Source organism: Varanus komodoensis, unplaced genomic scaffold (genome assembly GCF_004798865.1).
Source record: "Varanus komodoensis strain SLA01 unplaced genomic scaffold, ASM479886v1 scaffold14_1, whole genome shotgun sequence".
Classification (NCBI taxonomy): Eukaryota; Metazoa; Chordata; class Lepidosauria; order Squamata; family Varanidae; genus Varanus; species Varanus komodoensis.
The window spans coordinates 19,863,168-19,887,168 of NW_025335438.1; the positions used below are offsets into that span (position 1 = coordinate 19,863,168).

At 40.2% G+C, this 24,001-nt stretch overlaps 1 protein-coding gene across 11 annotated transcripts in view; it reads right to left on the minus strand.

Moving 5' to 3' along the window:
- LOC123020566 (chloride channel protein C-like) overlaps positions 1–24,001 on the minus strand; it is a 297,824-nt gene that overhangs the window by 173,450 nt on the left and 100,373 nt on the right. For 7 of the 11 annotated variants that reach the window (XR_006414127.1, XR_006414134.1, XR_006414135.1 and 4 more), the window contains 2 exons: positions 8,497–8,640; positions 1,726–1,851 (listed from right to left, as the gene is read on the minus strand). The gene's annotated coding sequence lies outside the window, so the exon portion shown is untranslated. Of the gene's footprint in view, positions 1–1,725; positions 1,852–8,496; positions 8,641–18,107; positions 18,211–19,086; positions 19,745–20,743; positions 20,861–24,001 lie in introns of those variants that run through there. The other 4 variants (XR_006414132.1, XR_006414129.1, XR_006414133.1 and 1 more) reach the window with 4 other exon arrangements.

Sequence of the window (24,001 nt, forward strand, 5' to 3'; positions counted from 1 at the left end):
AGCAAAGAGGAAAAGTACAATAGTGCATATGCCATCTAAAACAGTACTGTATCTCCTTTTAAGGGCCAGCTCTACTATTAAAGAGTTGGCCTTCTCAACCAGCTGATTTTGAGTGCCATGGAAGGGCAGCCTTCATTTATTTATTGCACCTTTATGGGCAGGGATAGGGAAAGGCCTTTGTGGGGTGTTCTGCTTCAGGTGCTGAAATAATGCAACCACCCTCAGATACTACAGCACACCTTGACGTGCTGGGTGATGAATGCCATTTGCTACACCACCAAAATGTCTTGGGCTGGCCCTGTTATAACTTCATCAGAGCATAATGACAAGTAGGTGTGATCTGAATTCAAGCATTTTTAGGGCTGTCTGCGAGGCCTGACTTTTTCCAACCATGTGTGAGTTTAACACACAGAAAATGGCCTCTACTTTCATCTCACATCCTGTTCTACCTCTTTTTACACCTATAGCAAATCCCATTCTTTCTCTCCTCCTCTTACCTCCCTGGCAACGCAATAGAAACAATTTATTTTCTTGACTATTCATCAACTCTTCTATGAACTTATTCTAGCAGGGGGTTTTTTTTTAAGCAAGTGGAGGGGAGGGGGAGGGGACGTGGCATTGGCTTTTTAACTGTGGTTTTTATTTCCATAAACCTTACAGCAAAAGAATGCATGAGATATTTACACAAATCTTTCCACAATTCCTGTGGCCTTGAGGGGCATTGCCTTTGCATGAGTTCACCGCTGCGGCTGATTTGTGCTTTCTCAGCATCATCGCCTGAGACAAGGAAGGAGCCCCAAACCCATTCAGAAAATTTTATCTCCTTCCCTCACCCATAACCCAAATCATCATTAAGCGAGTGACACAAAGTATATTCATGCTCCTACAGAGAATGCCTCAGAATATTTGCTCATCCTAAGGCATTACTCTGATGCTTTTTTGCCTGTTTTTTTGTTAACTCATTGAATTTGTATTTCACTCATTTCCGAGCAACTCAGGGTGGCATACAAGGAGAAAATTCAATTATATTCTCAAAACTATCCTGTGAAGTAGGTGAAGTTTAGGGGACAGTGACTGGCTCAAGGTCCAGTGAAGGGATGTTTGGGGCAGTGAAGGGATGTTTCATCCTTATAGTTATTCTTCTCTGATGTATGAACATAACCCAGACAATGTGCATAGATTAGGACAATGTGCATGGCTCCCCCAGGTATCATTGGTGCAAAGGGCAAAAAAGCAGACTTTCCCCATTGTTTGATTCATCCTCTTTGATTCAGGAAACCTAAACAAAGTGCCTACCGATAATAATTTGTATTTTCCCAGGTTGCAAATTCTGTCAGTTGCCAGAGTTCCTCAAACTTCCATACAAAGGACCAGTAACTTCTAATGAAAAGAAGTGTCTTTGTGTCTTGTGTCTTTAACAAATGAACCTTGGTTAGAGTAGATCAATGGATGAGATTCTTCCTCGCAAAGTGCTGCAGTCACTGTGCAAATGGTAACATTACCTCTGGTTGCCATACTTCTAGGTGCCCAGTCTTATGCAACTCCCATTCATCTTCAAAAGATACTTGAATGAGAGACATTTCTGTTCTGCTTGAACAATACTGCATTTCTGAAATCTTACCAAAAATGTACTGCTAAAATTATCTGGGAAATTACTATGGCTCTGTCAAATCTGGCCCCAGCTAAATCAACAGCATAGCTCATTCTATAGATACTTTTACTAACCTCTTACAGAAGTGCACAAATGTTTTCCCAAAAGGTTCTTCCAAGTTAAAGTGATTGCAGCATGCACCCATGTGGTCACCTTATTCTTGTGCCTGAGCCACTCTTGGAGACAGCATAGCAAAAGAACTGAAACAGAAGAAAACGTATAGGCATAGATGCTAGAGTTATTATCTAAAGGCAGATTCCAGGCAAAGTCCACAAAAGAGCTAGTTCCCACAGTCCTTGAGCACATAACTGGCTGTTCATTTGATAGCTGTCCTTATTTTTATTTTTTTTTAATATTTTAACTAGACTGGATTTTTGTGTGCCCATAGGAAATTGGCAATCTGGATGTTTTGCCGCAAATGTGAAAGTAGTTTCCATGCACCACCACACAATCTGTGTTGAAGTTCTTTGTACGAACTTCATACAAACTCTGAATTGCAGTTTACACCACTGCAACTTAAAACAATTATTTTTGCTACAGGTGCAACTGAGTAGGAGAGAGAACCAGCAGAGACCAGCTGTACATGGAAGAGTTGTTAGACACCCACATTCTCCCATGATGGTGGGTTTTGTAATGGTCCTGTACTACCATATTAAAAGGATCAGTATACATTCAGCTCTCAGAATACAACACAAATGAAAATGCTGAATCTTTTTGTTGTTCCCAGTTACATAATAACCAGCTGAATCCATGTTGATCCAAACTCTGTATAAATTTCACCATGAGATAACCTCAAAATTTATCCTGAGTAAAAATAAACTGATATTGTGAATTCATTTCAAAAACTATACAAACTCGCAGACTGATACATCTGTTCAATTATGAATGTATCTATGGACAATTAAACACATAAGACAAGAGGGAATGTTGTTCGCAAATCATTTATTTGCATGATAAACACGGGAAGATAATATCTATGCTGAACTGAAAAAAATATACAGTTTTAGGTGGTTTGGAAAATGAAAAATAATAATCACACAAATGTTGACCCTACATTATTATGCTTAGTCTTGCTACCATTTTAAGTGATTTGTTCTTAGTCCGCCTTTGGGGGGGAAATTAAACTGTTTATACAAGAATATATTTATTTTTAAATATTCAATATTATCCATATGTGGAAGTGTTCAGCAAGGAGGACTTACTAACATTACAGTTCAACATCAAAGTTACTTGCTCACAGTGTACAAAGTGTTGAAATACCCTGCTAATGCAACATTTGGTACAACTTGACCTTGCTATTTCAACACTTCTGGGGTCTTTCAAAAAATACCAGAGCTGATCAGAATGAAAATAAGTTCTGTAGTGTACAACAAAAATGTAACATATGATGGAGAAAGGATTTAATTTTCACTGTTTGGCACTATTCAGTTGTGCTTCACTTTTGTTGTTAATGTCAGATTGGTAGTCTGAAGAGAAAGGACAAGAGGGAAAGTCTTTAATGAAGACTCAAAATCAGGAAGGATCCTGGGAGAGTACTTTGCTTTTCATCTCTTCTTAGCATTGATCTCTTGTGCTGTTTAGAGGAACAACAGAAGCAACAGGTTGAGAAGTTTAAAGTTGCCCTTCACAGTATGAGCCTTATTGCTCCAGTCTGAAAATGGAAGTTGCACTAGACCCTGCTAGGGCTACACTCAGAGAGAGGGACTACAGATCCCATGGTATCCCCTTCTTTTAAATGAGCTGAAAATCTTTAGTGCCTGCCTTGTAACAAGAATGCAGTTTAAACATTAGCACTCAGTATGCCTTTCTATTAGAAAACTTTTCCTGTCCACGGAGGAATTAAAAAATTCCCTACTTGTCCTGGAAACATTGCAGATACTTAGTCCAAAAAGAAATACTTTCAGAGCATTCATTGATAAATCTATTTCTTAGTATGTGAATCTGTATTGTTTGGCTATGGATAGATCTGATTCATTCTTTTAGAAAAGTTTCTACAAAGAAAATTTTTCACTTGCATTGCTAGAGACTGATGTTTTGTTTCTGATGATGGGTTCCCTGAGGATGGAGGGTGTGATCTTTACTGTGATTCCTTTTCATTCGCTTCATGTTCAGACGTCAAACATGTCTATTACAAATCCCTGCTGGTTTGGAACTTCATGTTCCAATTCTTATTCCCTTCTAAATTTCTCTCCTACATCTGGCCACAGTTTTAGCATCTGACTCTCACCCTCTACCATAAGGACATGTGGAGTTACCCATGACTGACATTAAAGGCATTGTGTGAGTCATTAGTGCATGAAGCACAATAATTCCCAAAGAATCACATGATATGCTTTGCAGCCCAGTTAGATGTCATGCCATTAATCATTGCAGGGAAAAAAAATGTAATATTGAGGGAAGATCACTAGCTGAGACATAGCATTATTTGTTTTATCTGTTTAACATTACCAAGAATTCTTTGATGTTTTTGCTGAGATAATAGCCTAAATAATTTCTTGTTCTTTCCACTCTTTTTTTCCAGCCATCTCACTATGATTATTATGCAATAGGTCCTTACCAAATATGGCAAAATCACTGCATTTGAAAGACAGACAATTCTCTGAACCTTTCCACTAATGTTGCATTTCTCCAGTTAGACAAGGCATGTTTTACAGCATTTCTCAAGAGTTGACTGTCGTCCTGGATGTCTTTGCAAGCAATGACTGTGTGAGGAGTCCTTTTCATCATATGGAACCAGCCCTTTTTATCTTCTGGCTATCACTAGTGGCCTGATACTATGAGCCAATGTGCTGAGGCCAATGGTTCCTGGGACAAGTGTATAGTCCTGTAGTTGATCCAGGATCCACAGCAGCAATCTAGCACTGGTACTTTTTTATTACCCTAAATGTCATCTGCCATCTCCTCAGATTTCTCTGAGCTTAGCTGCAAATTCACAGTATGAATTTTCCCAGCAACACTTTAGTTGTTCCAGTTGTAGTGAAAGGTATTTTGGTGTGGCTTTATCTTGAATGGGCAATTGTGTGCCTTTAGCTTGACCTTCTCCTGGTGGAGATAAACTGTTATATCTAATTCGCTGATATAGATCAGCACAATTTGAAGCTCTGGCTATGGGGATTGTCATAATAAGTGTCTGTTTCAGAAGTTACCACTGTAGTCCTGAAGTAAAATATGACCAGTATGATGCCTCCAAGAACTGGGACAGCAATAGCCAGTGGTGATGGTATAGCAAACCTGTCCCACATCCTGAAGCATGTTATGGAAGATATTTTGAAAATAATATAGGGATGAGTAAATAGCAGAAATTTTCTAATATTTCCTTTATGCTATATCTCCTCTGTACTACAGGCCAGTGACACTATGGAACCAAAGAACATTCCATAGGATCAAACAGCTCAGCTCAGGTGGGAACAACTTGAAGAATAATCCAGGTTCTACTGTTTTCCTCACTGATATTTTTTAAAGAAGACACCACACCAAAAATGGTAAGTACAGAAGAAAGCATTAAATGGAAAACTAGACAATTTCGGTTTTAATTAAACCTCTATTCTATACTCTGAACAGAGAAAGCCAGACTATTGTGCAATGTTGATCTGATGCTCCCATCACCAATGCTTCAGAAGCATAAAAGCAAAGGAAATGAACAGACCTGATTCATTATTTTTGAATGATATCAGGTAGAAATCACTTTTCAAGACTTCATCTTGTCAACATCTGGAAACAGGCATCTTCTCCAGACATTGCTTTTGAAGCTTGTTACTGTGCTCAAGATGCTAATTTCCTGGTAACAATGAGAATTCTTGCCAGCACCAGCATCAGATGTAGAATTAAAGGCTTAACCCAAAAAAGTAAACAGATAAAAGGTTTCTTTTAACTTTATGGAGTTTTGTTTTGTGGTTCTTTGGATTTGATAAGGTTTACTCATGATAAAGCAAACCTTTGTTGAAGGCAAGTAGCATTTTAGGGTAGGTTAAGAATTTTTTAAAAAGATAAACAAGAATAGTCTGAATGCACATGCCATTTTTTGTGTGTCTAAAAATATTGAAGTGCTTTTGAATTTACTTGCAAAACAAACAAATCAGCAGATGGTTAGGCTGACATGATATGGACTAGTTTACATCATAAAACCTATGGTAAGGAATCCTCTTTCATTCTGTCAGATCTAACTGGTTCCTTTTCTTGGCTGCCCTACCTAAAAAGGGACGAGAATGGACTGACAGGTCAATCCCTGAAAGTTTTCATGCTTCCAGAAAGTCAGATCAGCTGACCATTTTCACTTTTAAAATGGCAGAATTTTTGGCATGCATAATACCCAGGCATATGTCTGGTTTTGGAGAATTAAAATGAAAAGAGTTGCAAGTTTCATTATAAAATAACACTCCTGGCCAGCAGCATAATGGAGGAAGAATACAAGAAAGTGCATTTTTATTTGCAGAGCAGGAGTCACAACTGACAAATCCTTCCTGTACTGGGAAGTGAGGAGATAATGAGACTTTCAAATTTTACTATGGTTTTTGATAGTTTAGTACATAGGAAGTCAGAAAAATTGAAATATAATCAAGCAATTTTAAATCAAAAGCTAAAGATTACATTTCAGATGGTTGAAGGTCTTTTGAGGAGCTCAAGTGCTTCACAAGTTGAACCTATGCAATCAAAAGGCAGAAGCACTGAGTTCCATGGAACTTACTTCCAGCTAAGCCTAGGATTACTTTTTATTTTTATTTATTTATATTTTTATTTGGGTATTTTTACCCTGTCCAGTATGTTGCAGGTCTCTGGACAGCTTACAATTCAAAATCCAGCAAATACATAGAAACCCAAATAATACAAAATAATCCATGACTGAGCATAAAACATAGTTAAAATATTAAACATTAAAATTACAGAAAAATAAAAAGGTCTTGACCTGGCACCAAAAAGCATATAAAGTCAGGGCCAGATGGACCTCTCTAGGGAGTGCATTCCATGGGCAGAGCACCACTGCAGAGAAGGCCCTCCTCCGAGTATGTTTTCTCCTAATCTCCTTCAAGGAGGGTTCCCAGAGCAGGGCTTCTGCTGCAGATCTTAAGGAGTGGGTGGGCATGTAGGGAAAAAGACGTTCCTTTAGGTACTATGGGATTACTAGCATGTTTATCCCAAGCAATGGGGCATTATGCTCCATGTTTTTTGGGGAGGAGCTGTGTGTACTCATGTATATAAACTGGTATGAGATCCTACACGTCACAATTTACTTTGCATCACTGTCCCTGACAGAGAAGAGAGAACTGGGTCACAGTGCTGAAAGCTCATAATCTACATTACTGTATGGTATATGTATCCTCACTGTGGTTACTGCTAGGCTTTATGCACCTGACTTCCACCTGTTGGGCCAGGTTCTGTTGGATGATCCACTCTCACTTGTGTATATGAGATCCCTAATGTATGTTTTCATAAGAAAACTTCAACAGTGCATCCTAAGCAATGGAATGCATTCCACTTTTTAGGTAGCTTATCTGCTAATAGAAAACAAGGCTCCTTTTGAAATTAAAAGGCAAAGTATAATTAGTACAATATTTTCTCTCTCAAAATCTGACAATTATTGCACATGTAGAACAGTGAGAAGATGACATCTGGTGCAACTGTTTCTTCTTTTGGGAATATATTTGAGTTTACCTTCTAATAGAGAAATTGCTTTGCCTGGTAAAGCAAAGGTTGTCTTTATAAGAATCCAAATCAGAATGAGAGATAAGAGAGAAATCTGTTAGCCACACTTATTATGGTTCTTTTAGCTGAACTGTGTTATTTTCATTGGAAGTTATTGTAAACTGCCATGAGAATGTTATGATACAGCAATATTTAAATACTCATAAATAAAGCTTCTTTTGACTGACCACTTTTTTCTTGGGAACACATCCTTGTATGGACGAATAACTTTGGCATGTATCAAGTATATTGCTGACACATTGTCTGGCAGGTTTTAAGGAATGAACCTTAATATCTTTGTGCCAAGATGAAAAAATATTTAATACAAAAGAAATCCTTTACTCTGTTGGTTGCATAATGTTGTATAAGCTTACCTGTTTCTGTAATATGTATGAACTCAACTATAAACCAATTCACAAAGGTACTTCCATAGAATCAAAGCTAAAGGGCACTGTATATGGTGTCTGGTCCAATCCCATGCTCACTATAGGCAAGTGGTGGCGAACCTATGGCATGCGTGCCACAGTGGGCACGCAGAGCCCTCTCTGTCGGCATGGGAGTCAAGCCAACCCAGCATCTCCCCAGCAGCCAAGCATTGGATAACAGTGCACATAGGGGCTATGTGCATGCTCAGAATGGAATAGCAGTGCCAGGTGATGACATCACAAGTGGCGACTGATTAGCCACAACTCACCCAAGCTTTCGGATGGCCGGTCAGTGTGCTGCCAAGGATATATACATATATTTTCTTGGACTGGCTGTGAGTTGTTTTTTCTAAAAACTAAACCCTCGGTATTCAGGGGGTTTTTTTATTTTTAGTGTTGGCACTTTGCGATAAATTAGTGGTTTTTGCGTTGCAGTTTGAGCACTCAGTCTCTAAAAGGTTCGCAATCACTGCTATAGGCCATTCAGAGCTACAACAGTCCCATGTCAGGGCTGAGCCCTAGCTTGGGTATGTGAGTCTAAAAGTGGAGAAATGCACAAATCAGAACCACGCACAAACCAGAAGGTAGGAGAGAAATGTAAGCCAGGTCTGAAAGACCCCAAAAAATACAGGAAAACTTTGTTATTCAAGTAAGCTCAACTAGAACAGGAATCATTCCCAATTAATAGGACCCAATTATTATCCCAATAGACAGAGTCACTCCAAAGTCTGTGCAACTCACAATGCATAGTACCCAAAACTGTCAGTAAATGGTTCCATTATTGCACTATTCTTGCCATAATGTTCTGCTGCAGCCTTCCCTCTCATGAATCAAGGCTGTGGTTCTTCCCTCTTTCATCCATCTCAAACCAAGCTTATCTGCAACCTGAGTAAACAAGAAACTGAGAAATAGAATTCTCAAGGTTTAGATTATTTCTCTTACCCTGCTTTAACCCCCTCCCAACAAATGTCACTTATGGAATGACTTTATAAACCCAGGAGAAAGTGCCTGAGGCTGTAAGAATGCAAAATCCTAAAACCTTTTGTTTTGGGTAGGATTTTCCTTCAGGGGGTTGCATTCAGCATAAGAATGGCTTTTGGCTATCAGCAAGCACAGGTAATGTATGTTTTCATTCCTCCTGAGGCTATGCAAGCCAAGACAATCTGCAGAACAATAACAAGCCCATTGACTTTTTCCTGCATAACAATGGCTTAGTCTACTAACTCTAAAAAATCATAGCATGGCCTTTCCTCAATGGATATGCATTCTGTTTGCTTGATCTTTTAGCTGAGAATCTTGGCTTTAAAATGAGACCAAGAGGATCTGATTTGAACTTTGCTTTTGTACCTTTTTATTGGGGGAGCGGGCACTGTTTGGCTTCACAAAGTTAGCCTTTCCAGATATTCTGATGGAGCTTCTGGGGTGACTTTATCACCTCAGGCATTTTCCTTTCCTTTCCTTTCCTTTCCTTTCCTTTCCTTAAGTAGGAAGCTGAAATTTGGGCACATTTTAGACTAGGCACTTTGTGGCAATGCCATACAATGATGAATCAGTAGGAATATTCATGTGTAAATTACAGTTCAGAATGAGCACCTGCCATACTAACATCATTACACAATACTGGATGAAGGCTATTTTGTGAATGCACTTCCTCTTTTATCAGCAGGAATGACTGGACAATGTATTTGCAAACTAACTGGAATAGTTATTTCTAGGCTACGAGTAAACAATGTGTGCTTTCCCACAATATGTTGGCATACAGCTCCTAGGACATAGGACAAGGCTGATGAGAGTTGTAGGGCAAAATATGCTTAATTATTTTCTGTTCTTTCTTATAATCTACTTTCAGGACAGAAACCTTTCCCATGTGCCTTACATGTTACATGATTAGCATCACTATAAGAAATGGGGTTTTTTATATAATAATAATCTGTCCCTTAGTACAGTTGTTGATGGAGGACTCTGTGGGGTAGGAAGGGACAATATGGCCAAAGCAGGAGCTTGACTTCCATTCCCAGAAGTTCCTAATAGTATGGCCAATGGTCAGGAACATAAAGAGTTGATGTCTAAAACATTGGGATATCTTACTTCTGCCCACCAGAACAGAGACGGACAGTCTATGACCTTCCGGATATTGTAGCCCACAGTTCCCATGAACCTTTGCCATTGGCTAGCTTGTTGGGTTTCTTGGGAGTTGAATGCCACAACTTATGGAAAGCTGCAAGTTATCCAGTCCTGCATGTTTTAAAAGGACCACAGAACAAAGGGAGGGAACAACTTAAGACAGGAAAGTAAACTGTTTTGAAGCAGATTAAGGTTAAACATTAGATTTAGGGAGGCTGATTTATGTTAAACATTAGCAAGAACTCCCTTATTATAAGAGCAGTTCAGCAATGGAATAAGTTGTCTGTAGAGACAGTGGAATTGCTTTCTTTGGTTCAGGGCAGGACAAAAATGTGGGTATCCAGACCAACAACTCAATCTGAAGAATGTCTTCTCCAGTTCAGGGTACAGTTCTACTCAATGGCTAGAACAAGAAGCTGGAACCTAAAGTGCAGCAAGAAACATATACTGCTCTGTTGACAAGGCAAAGCAAGAAAAGCAGACTCCTAATATGTATACTGGGAAATCATATTCAAAGCAAAGAATATGGGAAAGATGGCCAATCTAAAAGAGTCGTATAGTTTGCCAACTGTGTACATATGCATGTGTGTTCACACACACACCTTTCTGCAACTAAGGGGCATTGAAGGCCTTAAAAAATTCACTCTGCTCTAGCTCAGTAAGGCAATCCCTAGTCCAGAACGGATACTCCTCATTCAAGCCCAGAATCACTAAGATCTCAGATGTTTTCACATGAATATTTTATGGATTGTTAAGAAACACGGTGCCCTATCTGAAGAATGGTCTGTATGATCCATGTCAACTGGCTATCTGCCATAAGTCATGGTGGTTGGATTGTGTTTGTGCCAATCCCTAGAAAATCAAGGGTTACTTCCCTATAGCCAGCCATTCATAGGTGTGGGGTGGGGGGGTGGGGGGAAGGATTACCTATAGTATACAAGTGACACTATAGTTCAAATGCAGATGACCTAGAACAGCAGCTTATATAAATGATAAATGACATGCAAAAGAAGTTCTTAGGCAGGAGATGAAGTTGAAGGATACTTGAGGAATTATATCTGATGAGAAGTGATCCACCTGCATTTTCAGGTTGGAATGAAACAGTCTTTCAAATTTCACACTTTGACAAGTTTTGTGATGCATTTTGCAGCTCAGGAAAAGGACCAAAATAAATTATAAAATGTTTATTTTTGTACAAATACATTCAGAAAAATGAAATGAAATATGAAATAAAATGTTTTATAAATGTATATTTTGTGTGGGGCAACATTCAAAATATGTAATTGAAATGCAAAATTTTGTGCAGATTCAGTCACACATCAGGACATGTAAATGAACGTGTACAAACTGACACAGACTGGAAACAGACTGGTTCCCTAGTGAAAATGAGAACAGAAAGGAACAGCAAGTTACAAGCTAGAATATTTGACTATTTTGTTCAATAAAGCTAAGTTCATGCCTGAGCAGTACTTCCCTAGCAACAATAGGTTTGATGACAAGGCCGAAAGAAATTAAAACCAAGCAACAGACTGGAAAGGCAAACAAACAAGCTGATGAGGTGGGGAGAAAGACTGCCTTGCTTTGCACAAGAGAAAGGGAGAGAAATCTTTACAACCTGCAAGAGAAAAATTAAGCAGCACAGTTGTAATGGTATATTACAAACCCTTCTAAAGTAATTGTAAATGCAAGCCTAGTTGGGCATGGAGTTATTTTGATGCAACAGGGTCATGTCAGAGCATATGCAAGAAGAATGTTAACAGGCGTAGAACAGTGGTAGTCATTAGCAGAAACAGAAGCCTTGGCATTTGCGTGGGGATGTGAGCACCATTTGTATCTTTATGGAAGCAGATTTACCCTGTTCAGTGACTGCAGTCTGCTAGTGCAACTTTCCAAATCCCAAAACAGCAGCAATTAAGAGATGGAGAATATGACTGCAACTTTATATCCTCACTATGAAATACAAACTAGGCAAAAATAATCCAAATGACTACTTGTTATCCACTCAACAGAGTACAAGTCAACAGTTCCAAATGATATAAGTCATGTATAACAGAAGAATGTATCAACATTCTTGTGACTCATGCCATGCCCAGATCAGTGTCTTTTGCTGAAGCCAGGCAAGAAACTGCAGAAGATGTAATCTTATAGAAACTGATGGTCCTTATTCTGCATGAGCGGTGGTAAACCACAAGCATCCAAGGAACAATTTGCTAAGGATGGAAAGGAGTAATAATGTCCAACAACCTTATACACCAGATTAAAGAGAAAATTGGGGGTGGCTATATATACACATTAAACCTCTCCAGCCTGGGTCCTCCCAGACACTATTGTGTATGATTACTACAAACCACAGCTAGTATGGCCAATGGCCAGGGATGATGCAATGAAAGTCCCTTACCAAGAGCCCCCACCCCCCCACCCCAGATCTGGTCCTTCTCTTCCCCACTGCAATCTACTTGTTCCCCTGCTCTTTCTCTGGCCCAGACCACAGTGAAGGTGTGAAAGAAGAGTAGCAAATACCACTCCCTGCATACTCCTTCCTTCTCTACCTGTCCAGCATAACAATAATGAGGAACAGGAGGAGCAGCAGCAGGCTGCTGAAAAGATTGGATCATGGAGGGAAGGGGCTCCACTGAGGAACTCTTGACCAAAAGCCCTGCAAAAAGTAGAGCCAACACTGCTGGCTTTCAATAATCTGGTTGGGATTGTGTTGGGGGAAATCAACTAACGTCTATCAACAGCTCTTTGGGAGCGACTCATAGAAAAGATTGAATAGAATGGATTTGTGCAGTTTCTCACTCTGAATGGCACCACATGTGAACTGGAGTATTACCTGATTGTGCTGAACATTTTATGTCATCGTGCATTCATTACTGTGCATGTCTAGTTTCAGAAAATCAGATTTCCTAACCATCTAATTTTACCTGACATCTCACTGTGACTGGTGATAAAGTTATTAGTAAGAGATATATTCTTAGTACCTAATAATGAAGCTTTCTGCAATTATATTACTTCCATAGGCAGGCTCACATGAAGCAGACAGCCAAACACCCACTCATTTAATTCTTTTATAGAAGCTGCTGTGACTTCAACTAACAGTCTGATTTCTTCTATTTATAATATCCCCCAAATGGTGTTGTTGGAAAACAACCAATCCTATGTACAAGCATGGAGAAGTTATTTAGTTGTGTCTTTGGAAGATGACTGATAGTGTAGTGGAACTCTTTTGCATATTTATCAAACAACATCAATGCAAAGCTGTAGATTACCCCTGTAAAGCCTCACACAATGTATCCAGTCAATAGACTCTATTGTTGGAAGGGTGCAGTCAGATTGGTTTATGCTATCATCTTTTGTGGGAATGTTTCAGAACATAGCTGATCATTAATATCAGAAATTTCTCCACCTTAGACTACCCAGTAATATGTGCCCAAGGCTATTATTCTTTAACATGTTAAATCAAATGACCCTGGATCCTTGCATAAAGATCCTTCCATAATTAACGGTATACAGTGGCAAAATGAAACATGGCACACACATAGAAGTCCTCAAAGCAAGCAACTAAAACAGCAGTGCATTGGTAACATTTGGGACATTAATATTTTGTTTCAACAAAAGGGTATTATGGCATATGGCTCCATTTATTTCCTATGTGGCAAATTTCTTATCAAACTCCAAATCAGTACAACGTCTGTATTTTACAAGCAAATTGCACTGCTTCTTGATAGTGTAGTTTTGTGGGTTCTTTTTTGTTGCCTAGGTTTTAAAATTTATTTCAGAATAAAATTCCCAGGGCGCGGTGAGTAAAGCTGTCTGTGGTATCCTACTGTGAGTTTATTTGTAATCTTACGCTACCTTAACAGCATGCCAAAAGTATTGACAGTCAATTTTATGGAGCCCCTGGAAACCACCCAACAATTATGATTCTATTTGCCAGAGATGCCCACATGTTGTCCATGCTGAGAAGGCCATCATTTGTATCAGCAGGAATACTAAGATGACATCACGGGAGCCCCATCAACAGTTCATCCACAAGCAAGCTTTCAGAATTAACCAATTAACTTTCATTATCAAAGCCTTTAAAGATCAGTGGACTGATGGTTCTAAATTCACATTGGTCTCCTAGAAGCCCAAACTCAGAGGGCAGCCTTTTACCAGGAAGAAGCAAGGCATGATGGGAAAGGAAGGGATTTCAGTCACAAGAGCCAGCCAATGCTATAAGCTATAGAAAGCCTGTGCATGCATTCTATTGGTCCCCTACAAGAAGTGATCAAATTTCTCTATGATAGCTTAGATTAGAAAAGCTGCTGACGTTCATAATTTCCAGACTTGGAATTAGGACTGCCAAAGTGGGGGAGAGGCTATAAGCAGACCTGATGCTTACCCTTACTTAATGACAACTTGGAGAAAAGAAGGTGTTTACTGTGTGAGGCTAGTAAAGGCAGCTTCTATTTCTCCTTAAAATCCAAAAGAAAAGGAAACTCCCATTGCAGAGCTGCTGCAGTCAGAGCATAGCCAAGCAGAAGGATTCTGGTGGAACTATGGCAACCATAATGGACTGTAACATGTTCCCTGGGGACATTTGGCACTTCCTCTGAGAATGAATTCCCAAGGAGAGTCATGGCAGAGGAGCCATGGAAAAGAAAATTCTGACCTTGCTCTCACATTGCAACCTCCTTGTTTACCTGCCTCTTGTTCTGACCCAGACAGTGGTAGTGGCAAGAAGGAGAAGTTATATATGCCATTGCCTATGTCCTTCCTTCCTTACAGCTTCTAGTGACAATGGTGGTAAGAAGGCAGACTCCAAGTGAAGCAGTCCATTGACGGTGCCTTAAGAGAGAGTTCTTGAAAATCTGGAGCCAGCACTATGTTTACCGATCGCCTCTTTCTCTGGTATAATATGCCTTTATCAGGCACAGGAACAAATCCAACCACCATTGGACATCAGCAAAACTTGGCTTCTCTCACAGAAGCTCAATTCCCCTTCCTTCTCACTCCATGACTGATTAGTTACAAAGACACAAAACTGGTACTAATGGAATCTTTTGTGAATGTGACAACACTTCGGCATGTTTTAAGAACCTAAGAGACATGCTTGATTAGACCAAGGGCCTAACCAGTGCAGCACTCTGTTCGCACTGTGATCACACAGATGCTCGTAGGAAATACATAAGCAGAACATGAGTGTAATAGTGCTCCTGCTGTACCCCCGAACGATGTAGCATTAGACTCATATTCTGGCTATGTTAGCAATCCTAACCCTCTTGCAGCCTGTGGAATTTGAAGATGGAATTGCACTGTTATTCCTGATTTTCTCTATGAATTTTTGGAGGGTATGATTCCTATTTCAGATAGTAGATATGGTGTGTTGTTCAAGCCCAAAACATCAAGTACGGCATGAAAGAATTCTGAGTAGTGCGTCACTCTTGCTAAGATTTTTTCTTTTGCACCCCCAAAAATACAGCGTATATTGTTTTAAAGATCCTATTTCGGTAAAGCATTGTTCATTTCAAAGGGAAGCCGTTGGGTTGATTAACTCTTTTGCAACCTTTGATAACTCTTCACTTTGTTTTGTTCAGCTGCTTTGGCCAACGCCAAATACGGACTGAGCATTCCAGCTCTTGACTGAAGCAGCTTCTGATGGGAGTGGGGAGGAATTAAATCAGTCAGTCAAAGAAAAAGAAGAGAAAAACAACAAAAATACACACCAAACACTCGCCACACACAATAGCTGGAAAGCGGGAGTGGAGTGGCGTTTTCCTCTGTCAGTGAAGCAATGTGTTCTGTAAGCACTTCCATCCTGTCAGGTCCCCTGCTCAGTCTCCACCTGCTAGCTAGCCGGCTCTAGAGGGAGCGCTGACCTGGCCACTCCCTCATTTTGCTGGCGCCAGCGGCTTGATAGGCCTTGCACTTTGATTATTTGTGTTAACAGTTAATTTAGCACCAGGGACACGTGTGCCAAAGCTGCCTCCACTTCCTTCAGTGTTCTAACAAATGGGACTTTTATGAGATGCCTTTCACAGCTCTCCCGCCTCCTCTAACTCGACTTCATCTCCCTCCCCCACTCCCCCCCCCCCACTTGAGTCTCTGCTGTAATCTTTTCTACATCTTGCAGGAAAAGAGCTATTTCTGGCAGCTCTGTCTCTTAACACCCACCCCAGTCAAACTGATTTAATAGAGATTTATAGATGCAGGGCTCCAGAGCTCTCTCAAGCACTTTCCCAAAATGTTGTGCCTATGTTATGCATAGAACGTTTTTAATATTTGGTGTTGAAGCTTCTCACATATTTATTTTGTTTTCTTAGCACAATAATGCCAGCAAACTTATTATCCCAGTCCATTCACAATCCAAATCATCCTAACAGGGCCAGCCCAAAGTATCTTGTTACATCACATGAAAGACAAGGTGGCATCCCCCTTGTCCGTTCCAACCACAGAAGCCAAATGGACTCTCAGTCACATCTTATTTTTCCATCACCAGTAGCAGGGCATCCTGCATCCTCCACTACATCTGAGGGCAGCAGGCAGAGAAGTACCATGTGGTACACAGAGCATCATCTTCCAACATTTCACTGCCACTTCCCTTACTCCAACCAAAGCGACTATCTCACTCTGCCTAATGGTATGGGCAGCCCTACATCCTAGCTGCTAGCATGCCAACATCAAAGTTGGAACTCCAGTTCAGGTTTATTAAACTAAATCTGCACAGTTCTTTGTGTTAACACTGCTTCTGGTCAACGGCTATATATATATTCTGGCACTCAATGAGAAACATACTGAATCATGAAAACCATACTCCTGTTGCACCATGCAGTGAAAACATGGATTCCATAAGGATTCAGGAAAAAGATTCTCTTTCCATCTATGCCATATTTTGGGTTCCACCCTATCACCACCACTTTTGAAATCAAATTAAGAGCATGTCTATGGTATACTTTTTTAAACAAGTTTGAATGTGCCTTATGGCTTCACCAAAAAAAAGGCCCACTGATTATTATGATGGGGCTTTGTGAAACAACCAAAATTCTTTTTAGTGATTTCTAGCCACTTCACAGGATTACACGATCTTATGATTCCTTGGTTGACATTTAAATAGTGCTTTCAGTCCAGTGCAAACAGGCTGTAGGTCTGTAATTCAAGCGTTAGACTTGTTATAGAGGCAACCATTTCCAATCCTTCACCTCTTCCCAATACATACCGCACGTTATAACCATGACTTATCCCACCTCTTTCCACTTCCTTTCCTATATAACCTTACTATGCCTTGTGGGGTGTGAGGGTGGATGTTTGGGGAGGGGTGGATGCACAAAAGGTGAATAGGTCCCTATTTGGCTGTCCCCCTGGTAGAAGTCCTATATCTTGCTTCCCAAGCCCATGCCCTATATAATGGAGCACTGAGTCAGCTTTGTCTGCTTTTTTACATGTTTCTATTATCATGAGTTCATTGGCTCCTGCATTCACTGGCATCAACAGCACATTCCCAATTGATGGGCTGAAGTACTTTTTCTTTATCGGTTCTGGATGTGTCTGTCACTCTTCTCCTGAGGTGAGCATGTGCTGAGTTCAGCGGCCAAGCCACCAGCATAGCAACAGCATATCTGTGAACTTGATGTAATTTAAGAGGAAGATTGCCCTGAGCAAAACTCATGATGAAAACATGTGGGTAATACCTTAATCCTAAATACATGCACAGCTGCAGAGGTGTCCAGATTGGCATGTACTGCTAGAACGGGAGTAGCACCTTGGGAAAGACATATCTGAGAAGCCCATCCTATGATTCTGTCAACAGTTGCAATTCTATAGCACGCTATGATGTTGCATTCAAAGTACCAATCACATGGCATTCTGTGGTTTATGCAGGTTTTAGGCATCAAGTGCTCTTTCTGACGAACAGGCTATAAGCCAAATAAATAAAACGAATAATAGACTCACATGAATTGACTTTAAATGGAAAGCTCATCGAACCATATGATTCATGTAAACAAAATGGGTCCCAATCAGGGTGCTTGTAATACTTTTATGGGGTGGGGTTGGGGTAACATTCTATATGGAGATGCATTCAGATACACTATACCTCAGCTACAGCCTTCAGAGGTACCATCTCAACAGGGATGTAAGTCATGATTCTGCATGTGTAGATCAGGAAAATGCTCACATAGGAGGAGAGCGAATGAGCACTCCAGGAGGACCCAGGATGAATCTCCTCCGAATGGTCATCACAGGACAAAAGATGATGGTTGGAAAGAAATTTGATGGAGTAATGCAGAAAGGCAGCGCCTGCCACCCGGCTTGCTCACCCCTTCTAGTTTCTGCTCTGCAATGTGCAAGAATCTTTGGAAGAAATAAGACACATGGCTGAGGGTAAGATGGGGGAAGGAATTAGAAACTGTAATTCAATCTAATACTTGAGGCTTGGCAAGTGCACTTATGGGATTTCAGGAAAAATCCTGAATCTTTTTCATTTTTGAGCAATTAACCAGAACCCCAGTATTGCTGGCTCCAGTGAGCTGCTTAGCCTCTCTGTTTTATTACCCATTTCCTTTCTCCTCTGCCAGCACAAGCTCCCACCCTTGTACTTGAAAAAGAAATGAAAAGATCCCAGGCTGCAAAGGTACCACAGAGGGGCCACCACGGACAAGTGCCAGGCAGTGCAGGACAGAGCTAATGCAGAGCATTCATGAACAAGGCTCGCATTTGGCTCCAAATGCTGTTTTGCAGAGCCATTTATGTGTGGCATAATTAAAAACATCCAGCAGTAATTTAATAGATCCCACCAAATACAGACATAAAGTCTAGCTCGCTTTTTTTTTAATTCCTTCTCCCTTCTGTAGATTGAACTCTAAAAGTGAAAGAGAGACAGAAGAACCTTGAAGTATTCATTGGAGATACAGAATTCTTTTGTTTGCATTCTTTTTATATAACGAGAGAGAGTAGAAATTGCTTTCAGGGGATGGGCTATATATAAATAGCAATCTCATTTAAATTGCTTTGATTCCCCCCCCCCCCGCAACAATGCACGGAAATGAATTGTTGGTTTGCACAGTGCATTGTTTGTGGTTACATGGAAAGATTAATGATCTGTGAAGAAGTAGGGGTGAAGCAGAGGCATTATTTTGGCTTACAAGACTGACTATTCAAAATGATGTGTGTGCACAGCTCTGTTTCTTTTGTCTATGTATGGATGGATTTTCTTCATTATGCATAGTTGGTGAAAAAGCTGGTAAAGTATAGCCTATGGGCCAAGGTCTCTAATTCAAATCTTAGTTTATTGTGTGCAGTTGGACAAGCTATTATTTCTATATTATCTATGAAATCATTAGGCAAAATAGTACTGACCTACCCTAAAGTAGTGTTGCAAACAAACAAACAAAAAAACCTTTAAAGCACATGCTAGAGGTCATGGCAGAAGGGACTGCATCCAATGTGAGCCTATTTTAAGTCCCTTTTATTTCAACGGGTCTACTCTATGTAGGACTAAGATTGGCTATAGTCCATGAGCAATAACTGCTAAACACTATTTTGCATTTCAAACAGTTCCACTTGTATCAGAAATCTATTTAAACAGCAAGGAAACATAAGAATCTGACCTGTTTATACTCGGTGAAACTAATGGTTTTATAGTTGGATCATGTGATGATACTCCCACTGACTGTGAATCGACTGTGTGAGGACTGACCACAATGCAGGTTTTTCCTAAATGCAAACTGCAGAGTCAGGTCTGCTCTTCACAGGAGCACAAAAGGGGGATGTTGAAGAAACAGTTTGTTCCAAGAAGAGAAAAAATCCAGCCTTGGCCTCTTGAGCCTATCTATTCTGTCAGTTCCTTGTATTCCATTGACTTTGAACTCTGAATCTCTTACTCCCACTACACACACACAGGAAGAGAGAGAGAGAGAGATTGGATTACCTACAAGTTTAGGAAATTGCCTTACTGCCATAGAGAAAGAAAGAAAAAAGAAAGATCAACAGCACTTTCCCTCACCAAGATCATGCACAATTCACAAAGGGAAAAAGCTCAGAAAATAATATCTCAAATCCCCCTGCAATAAATTCATATTTCACTGGCACGATTATGTGCCAGAAATGAATTTCATTATCTGCCTCTGTGGATGAAATGAAAAAGATTGCTCTTAGGGTCACAACCTCGGACACACAATCCAGCTTCCCCTTCAGTCCTTGCAAAATTGTGCACTATCCACTGAGGACCTTTTCTGACAGTTGGCATGATCTGGCAGAAGTGAGTTTTCATGCATCTGCTAGCATTCCCTACACAGTTGCCTGTTGGAGTAGAGTGCACAGGGTGGCTAAGAGGATTGCAACCCAGGCAAAATTGCATGAAAGAATTGCAGTAATCCATGCTTTATTTTGTGGGGGTGGGTGCAGGTGGACTGGGTGGAGGCACCATGTGAAATAGACTTTCCAAGCTGCTGTGTTTATGTAAAGCATGCACACATGCACACACACACAGGTAATCCTGTCTAGGTTGCAAGCAGACTCAGGCCATCCCAACAGATCTTGCCACCTGAAGCAAAGGTGGAAATTATGCCCCTTCCTGCATTTCAGGTACAGAAGTGAACAAGAAAATTAGCTGACCCTTACTTCAGCATTGGCAATGGTATACTGCATCATCCATTGCACCTCGGCAAGCATACTTAGGATGCACTGGCCTATCCTCCAGCACCTTACCTCTGCCCCCTGATCCCAGCATCTGCTGCCTGAATGAGCTGTCCCACTCTGATAAAAAGCAGAAACAGTTCTGCATCCACTGATAGTCCCACAACTGCCCAGAAACCATTGCCAAAGGAGAGCCTGTTGTGTGAACCAGACCCAAATCTTACAGAAACCAAGGATTTAAATTTCTCACCACAATTAAGGCTGCAGGACACTTCTTACAGTTGAACATGGTGAGTTTTTCTTGCAAGTAAACAAGGAGTGAACTGGGCTGTGCCAAGTCCTATTTCATTCTTTCAGTGGAACTTAGCTGAAACAAATGGTTTTCATCTGTTAGAGGTTGCACCCACACCCAAGACACTAGAGCTGAAATTTTATAAACTCATAATGTAGGAGATCTGGAATGAATGTGGAATGAAAGGGCACCCTGGAGCTTGTGCTGTAGGGTGGTGGCTTGCACTACCACCCTCTGAGCCTTAAAGTTCTGTCTGCACAAGCCACAAAGATGCACCATTTTCTGCTCCTGAGGTTGCAAGCCCCAAATTTCAGTTCTATGAGTTTTTTTTTAAACACAAGCCTCCCCAATGATGGATCTCTCCTTCTTCCATCTTGTCCTGCCACTAAAAACAGATATGGATAATTTAAGCCAGAATAGGGATCCTGAAGCCTACCAGATGTGGTTGGTTTACAGTTCTCCTAAATGACTGTGATCTATGAGAGTTGGCATCCAAGATTACCTGGAGGCCCCCAGGTTCCCCAACTTAGACTTAGGATATCCAATCAGCATCTTTCTTACTGTTAACTAGTTCATCCCTAAATGGACAGAGCAGAGAGAGTAAGAACTGACCTTAGTCTATAGACAATCCAGATTCAAAGGTCAAAATTCCTACTCAGCCCAAACATGATCAGTTAACCTTGTACTTCATTCAGAGTAGACAGGTGTCAAAATAAATTTTATGCCAATAGGGTTGCAGTTTGTAGCTTCCACTCATTTCTTCCCCCATGATCCTTCCCCACTGATTAGTGCCTCTCAAATGTGTGAGTTTAGCCAATGCCCCCCCCCACACACACACACACATTTTGCCTCTCCATGAGAAAATGCTGTGCAACTCCTCTTCCTGTATGCTTTGTAGCTTGTGGGGGAAGAACAGAGGAGTAATAGGGAGATCCCTAAACTGTGGGTGGGTAACAAGCAACCAGCAGAATGCAACCCTTGTTGCTCACCTTTCCCACACCCCCGAATGCGTAAATGTTTCTCCCCAGGGAAACATGGCATCAGTAGCAGCTATGGAATGCCCGAAGAGCCACAGGGGTATAGATATCCCTTCCCTGATTAATCTTTTTTGGGGTTCACACAATTACCATGGTTAACCAAGAGTGCTTAAAGGGTGAAAATGTGCCTCTAATTCTGAAACTCTGCTTGCTGCCATACAAAGCCAGAGGCGCAGCCATGTTGATTTTAATTCAAGGTCTAATTCTTTCTTGAACAGAATGGGGCAAGATCATGAAGAGAAAAATGAGGCCTCTCTCAACTAGTGAGATTGTGTTTTCCTTCCAGCTGGAATCCTGATGGAGAGATCTCTTCCACGTATAAATAAAAGCAGAGCACTTTTTCTCCTGCAATACCTTTGCAATACTTTTCCGACTTCAATACTTTGTTTCTCACAATGTTCAAAAGGGTGGTTGGCTGCAAAGCTCTCCACAGATGAAAATAATCTGCTTTTCCCAACGAATGTATTACTTGACACAACATACAAAATTTCAGAAGAAGTATAAGAAGATAGCACTAAACTTGAGATCACAGAATCAGACAGGAGGGTCTTAATAGCATCCAGCCTACACTTTCCACTATGAAATACTTTTCAATATATTCATACCATACACTGATTAACCCAAATTAGTTGGGGAAGCAACAACTTTCAGAAGATGCAGGTTAGAGTAGAACAAAGAGAATGTAGCTTGACACTGAGAGAATGTAAGAAAGCTGTCATTTGGGTTCCAACTATGTGACTGAATTAAAACCTGCTGACCAAGCATTACAAAAGCCATGATTTGGAAAGACAGTTAGGCAGAGGTACTTAAAAGGAAAGGATATCATGAAGGGTGCTTAGGTGATGCTTCAGAATTAAACCATACCTAAGCCTAAGACTTTTACAAAGGCCAATATAAGGTACCCTCAAGGCTTGTTTGGTGAAGAACAGTCAAGAAGGTATCTGCAATTCCCAAGTTTTACATACCGCAGGAAGTCAACTCCTCAAGGTAGCAAAAATACAGATCATAAACTTCAATTACATTAAAGGCAGGTAGTCTAGTATACTACTCACAGGATCCTCATATTACGGATGTATGAAATATCCATTCAGGGGCAAAATTCCAATGGATTTTCCCAACTCAGCCCTTAAAATTGCTTTGTTTTCCCCATCCTCATGTCAATTCAACATTATACCATTTGACCCAGCACCTGTATTTCTTTTCTTTTAAATAGGATGCAGTTTGTGCCAGTTTATTTTTTTTAAGTAAGGAAATTGGGCAGTCAAAAATTCCTGCAAATTTCTTGAGGGGTTTCTTTAAATAACTTACATGAATTACATCCCATTTTATAAGGGAAAGAAATCAAATATTGTGTACATAATACTGGTGGGGAAAATGAAGGAAAGGAAAGACACTAAAAATGATGTCAGTGCACAAATCACAGGAGCTAAAACTATGTAACTGAAAATTATAAAAGTGGTCTATCGATGTGCACAAATCACATAGCCTTAGTAGAAAACTATAATGCAGATGCAATTGAGAATGACAAGTCATTCGTTAAGTAGGGAATATGACAAGCATTAGTTTCATCTTTTCTCTATGCCAAAAATATTTACCAAGGAAATATGCCACACCAATGCTCATATTAACATGACCTGGAGCTGGGTTATCTAAAGGTATTCCTCTTCTCATATATGCCTTGAGGTCATCATCTGAGGTTCTTCTCAACAAGCCATCTTTAAAGGAAATAAAGATGGTGGCCACTAGGAAAAGGGCCTTTTTGACTGTGGCACCCCATCTATGGAATCAGCTTCTCAGGCAGACACACCCACACTTTATCCCTTTCATTGCCTGGTAAAAACCTCATTATTCACCCAACTTTTTAATGGTTATATAATTTTAAATCTTTTATTTTAAAAATCTTTTTATTTTGTTGTTATTGCATTTTACTGTATTTTCTTGCTGCTGTGCCCTTGGATTAACCTGAGCATGAGTGTTGCAGGCTTGTTGTGGCCATTTTGTTGTTCCTATTTTATTGTTGTATCACTTATGTTTGATTTTAATGTTCCTGGTTCATTGTTATATATTGTGTTTGTTTATTTTGATTTTGTGAACAACCTAGAGAGCCATTCTGGGTAATAGGTGGTATTATGAATTAATTAATTAATTAATGAAAATATTCAAAAGATCCTGAACTCAT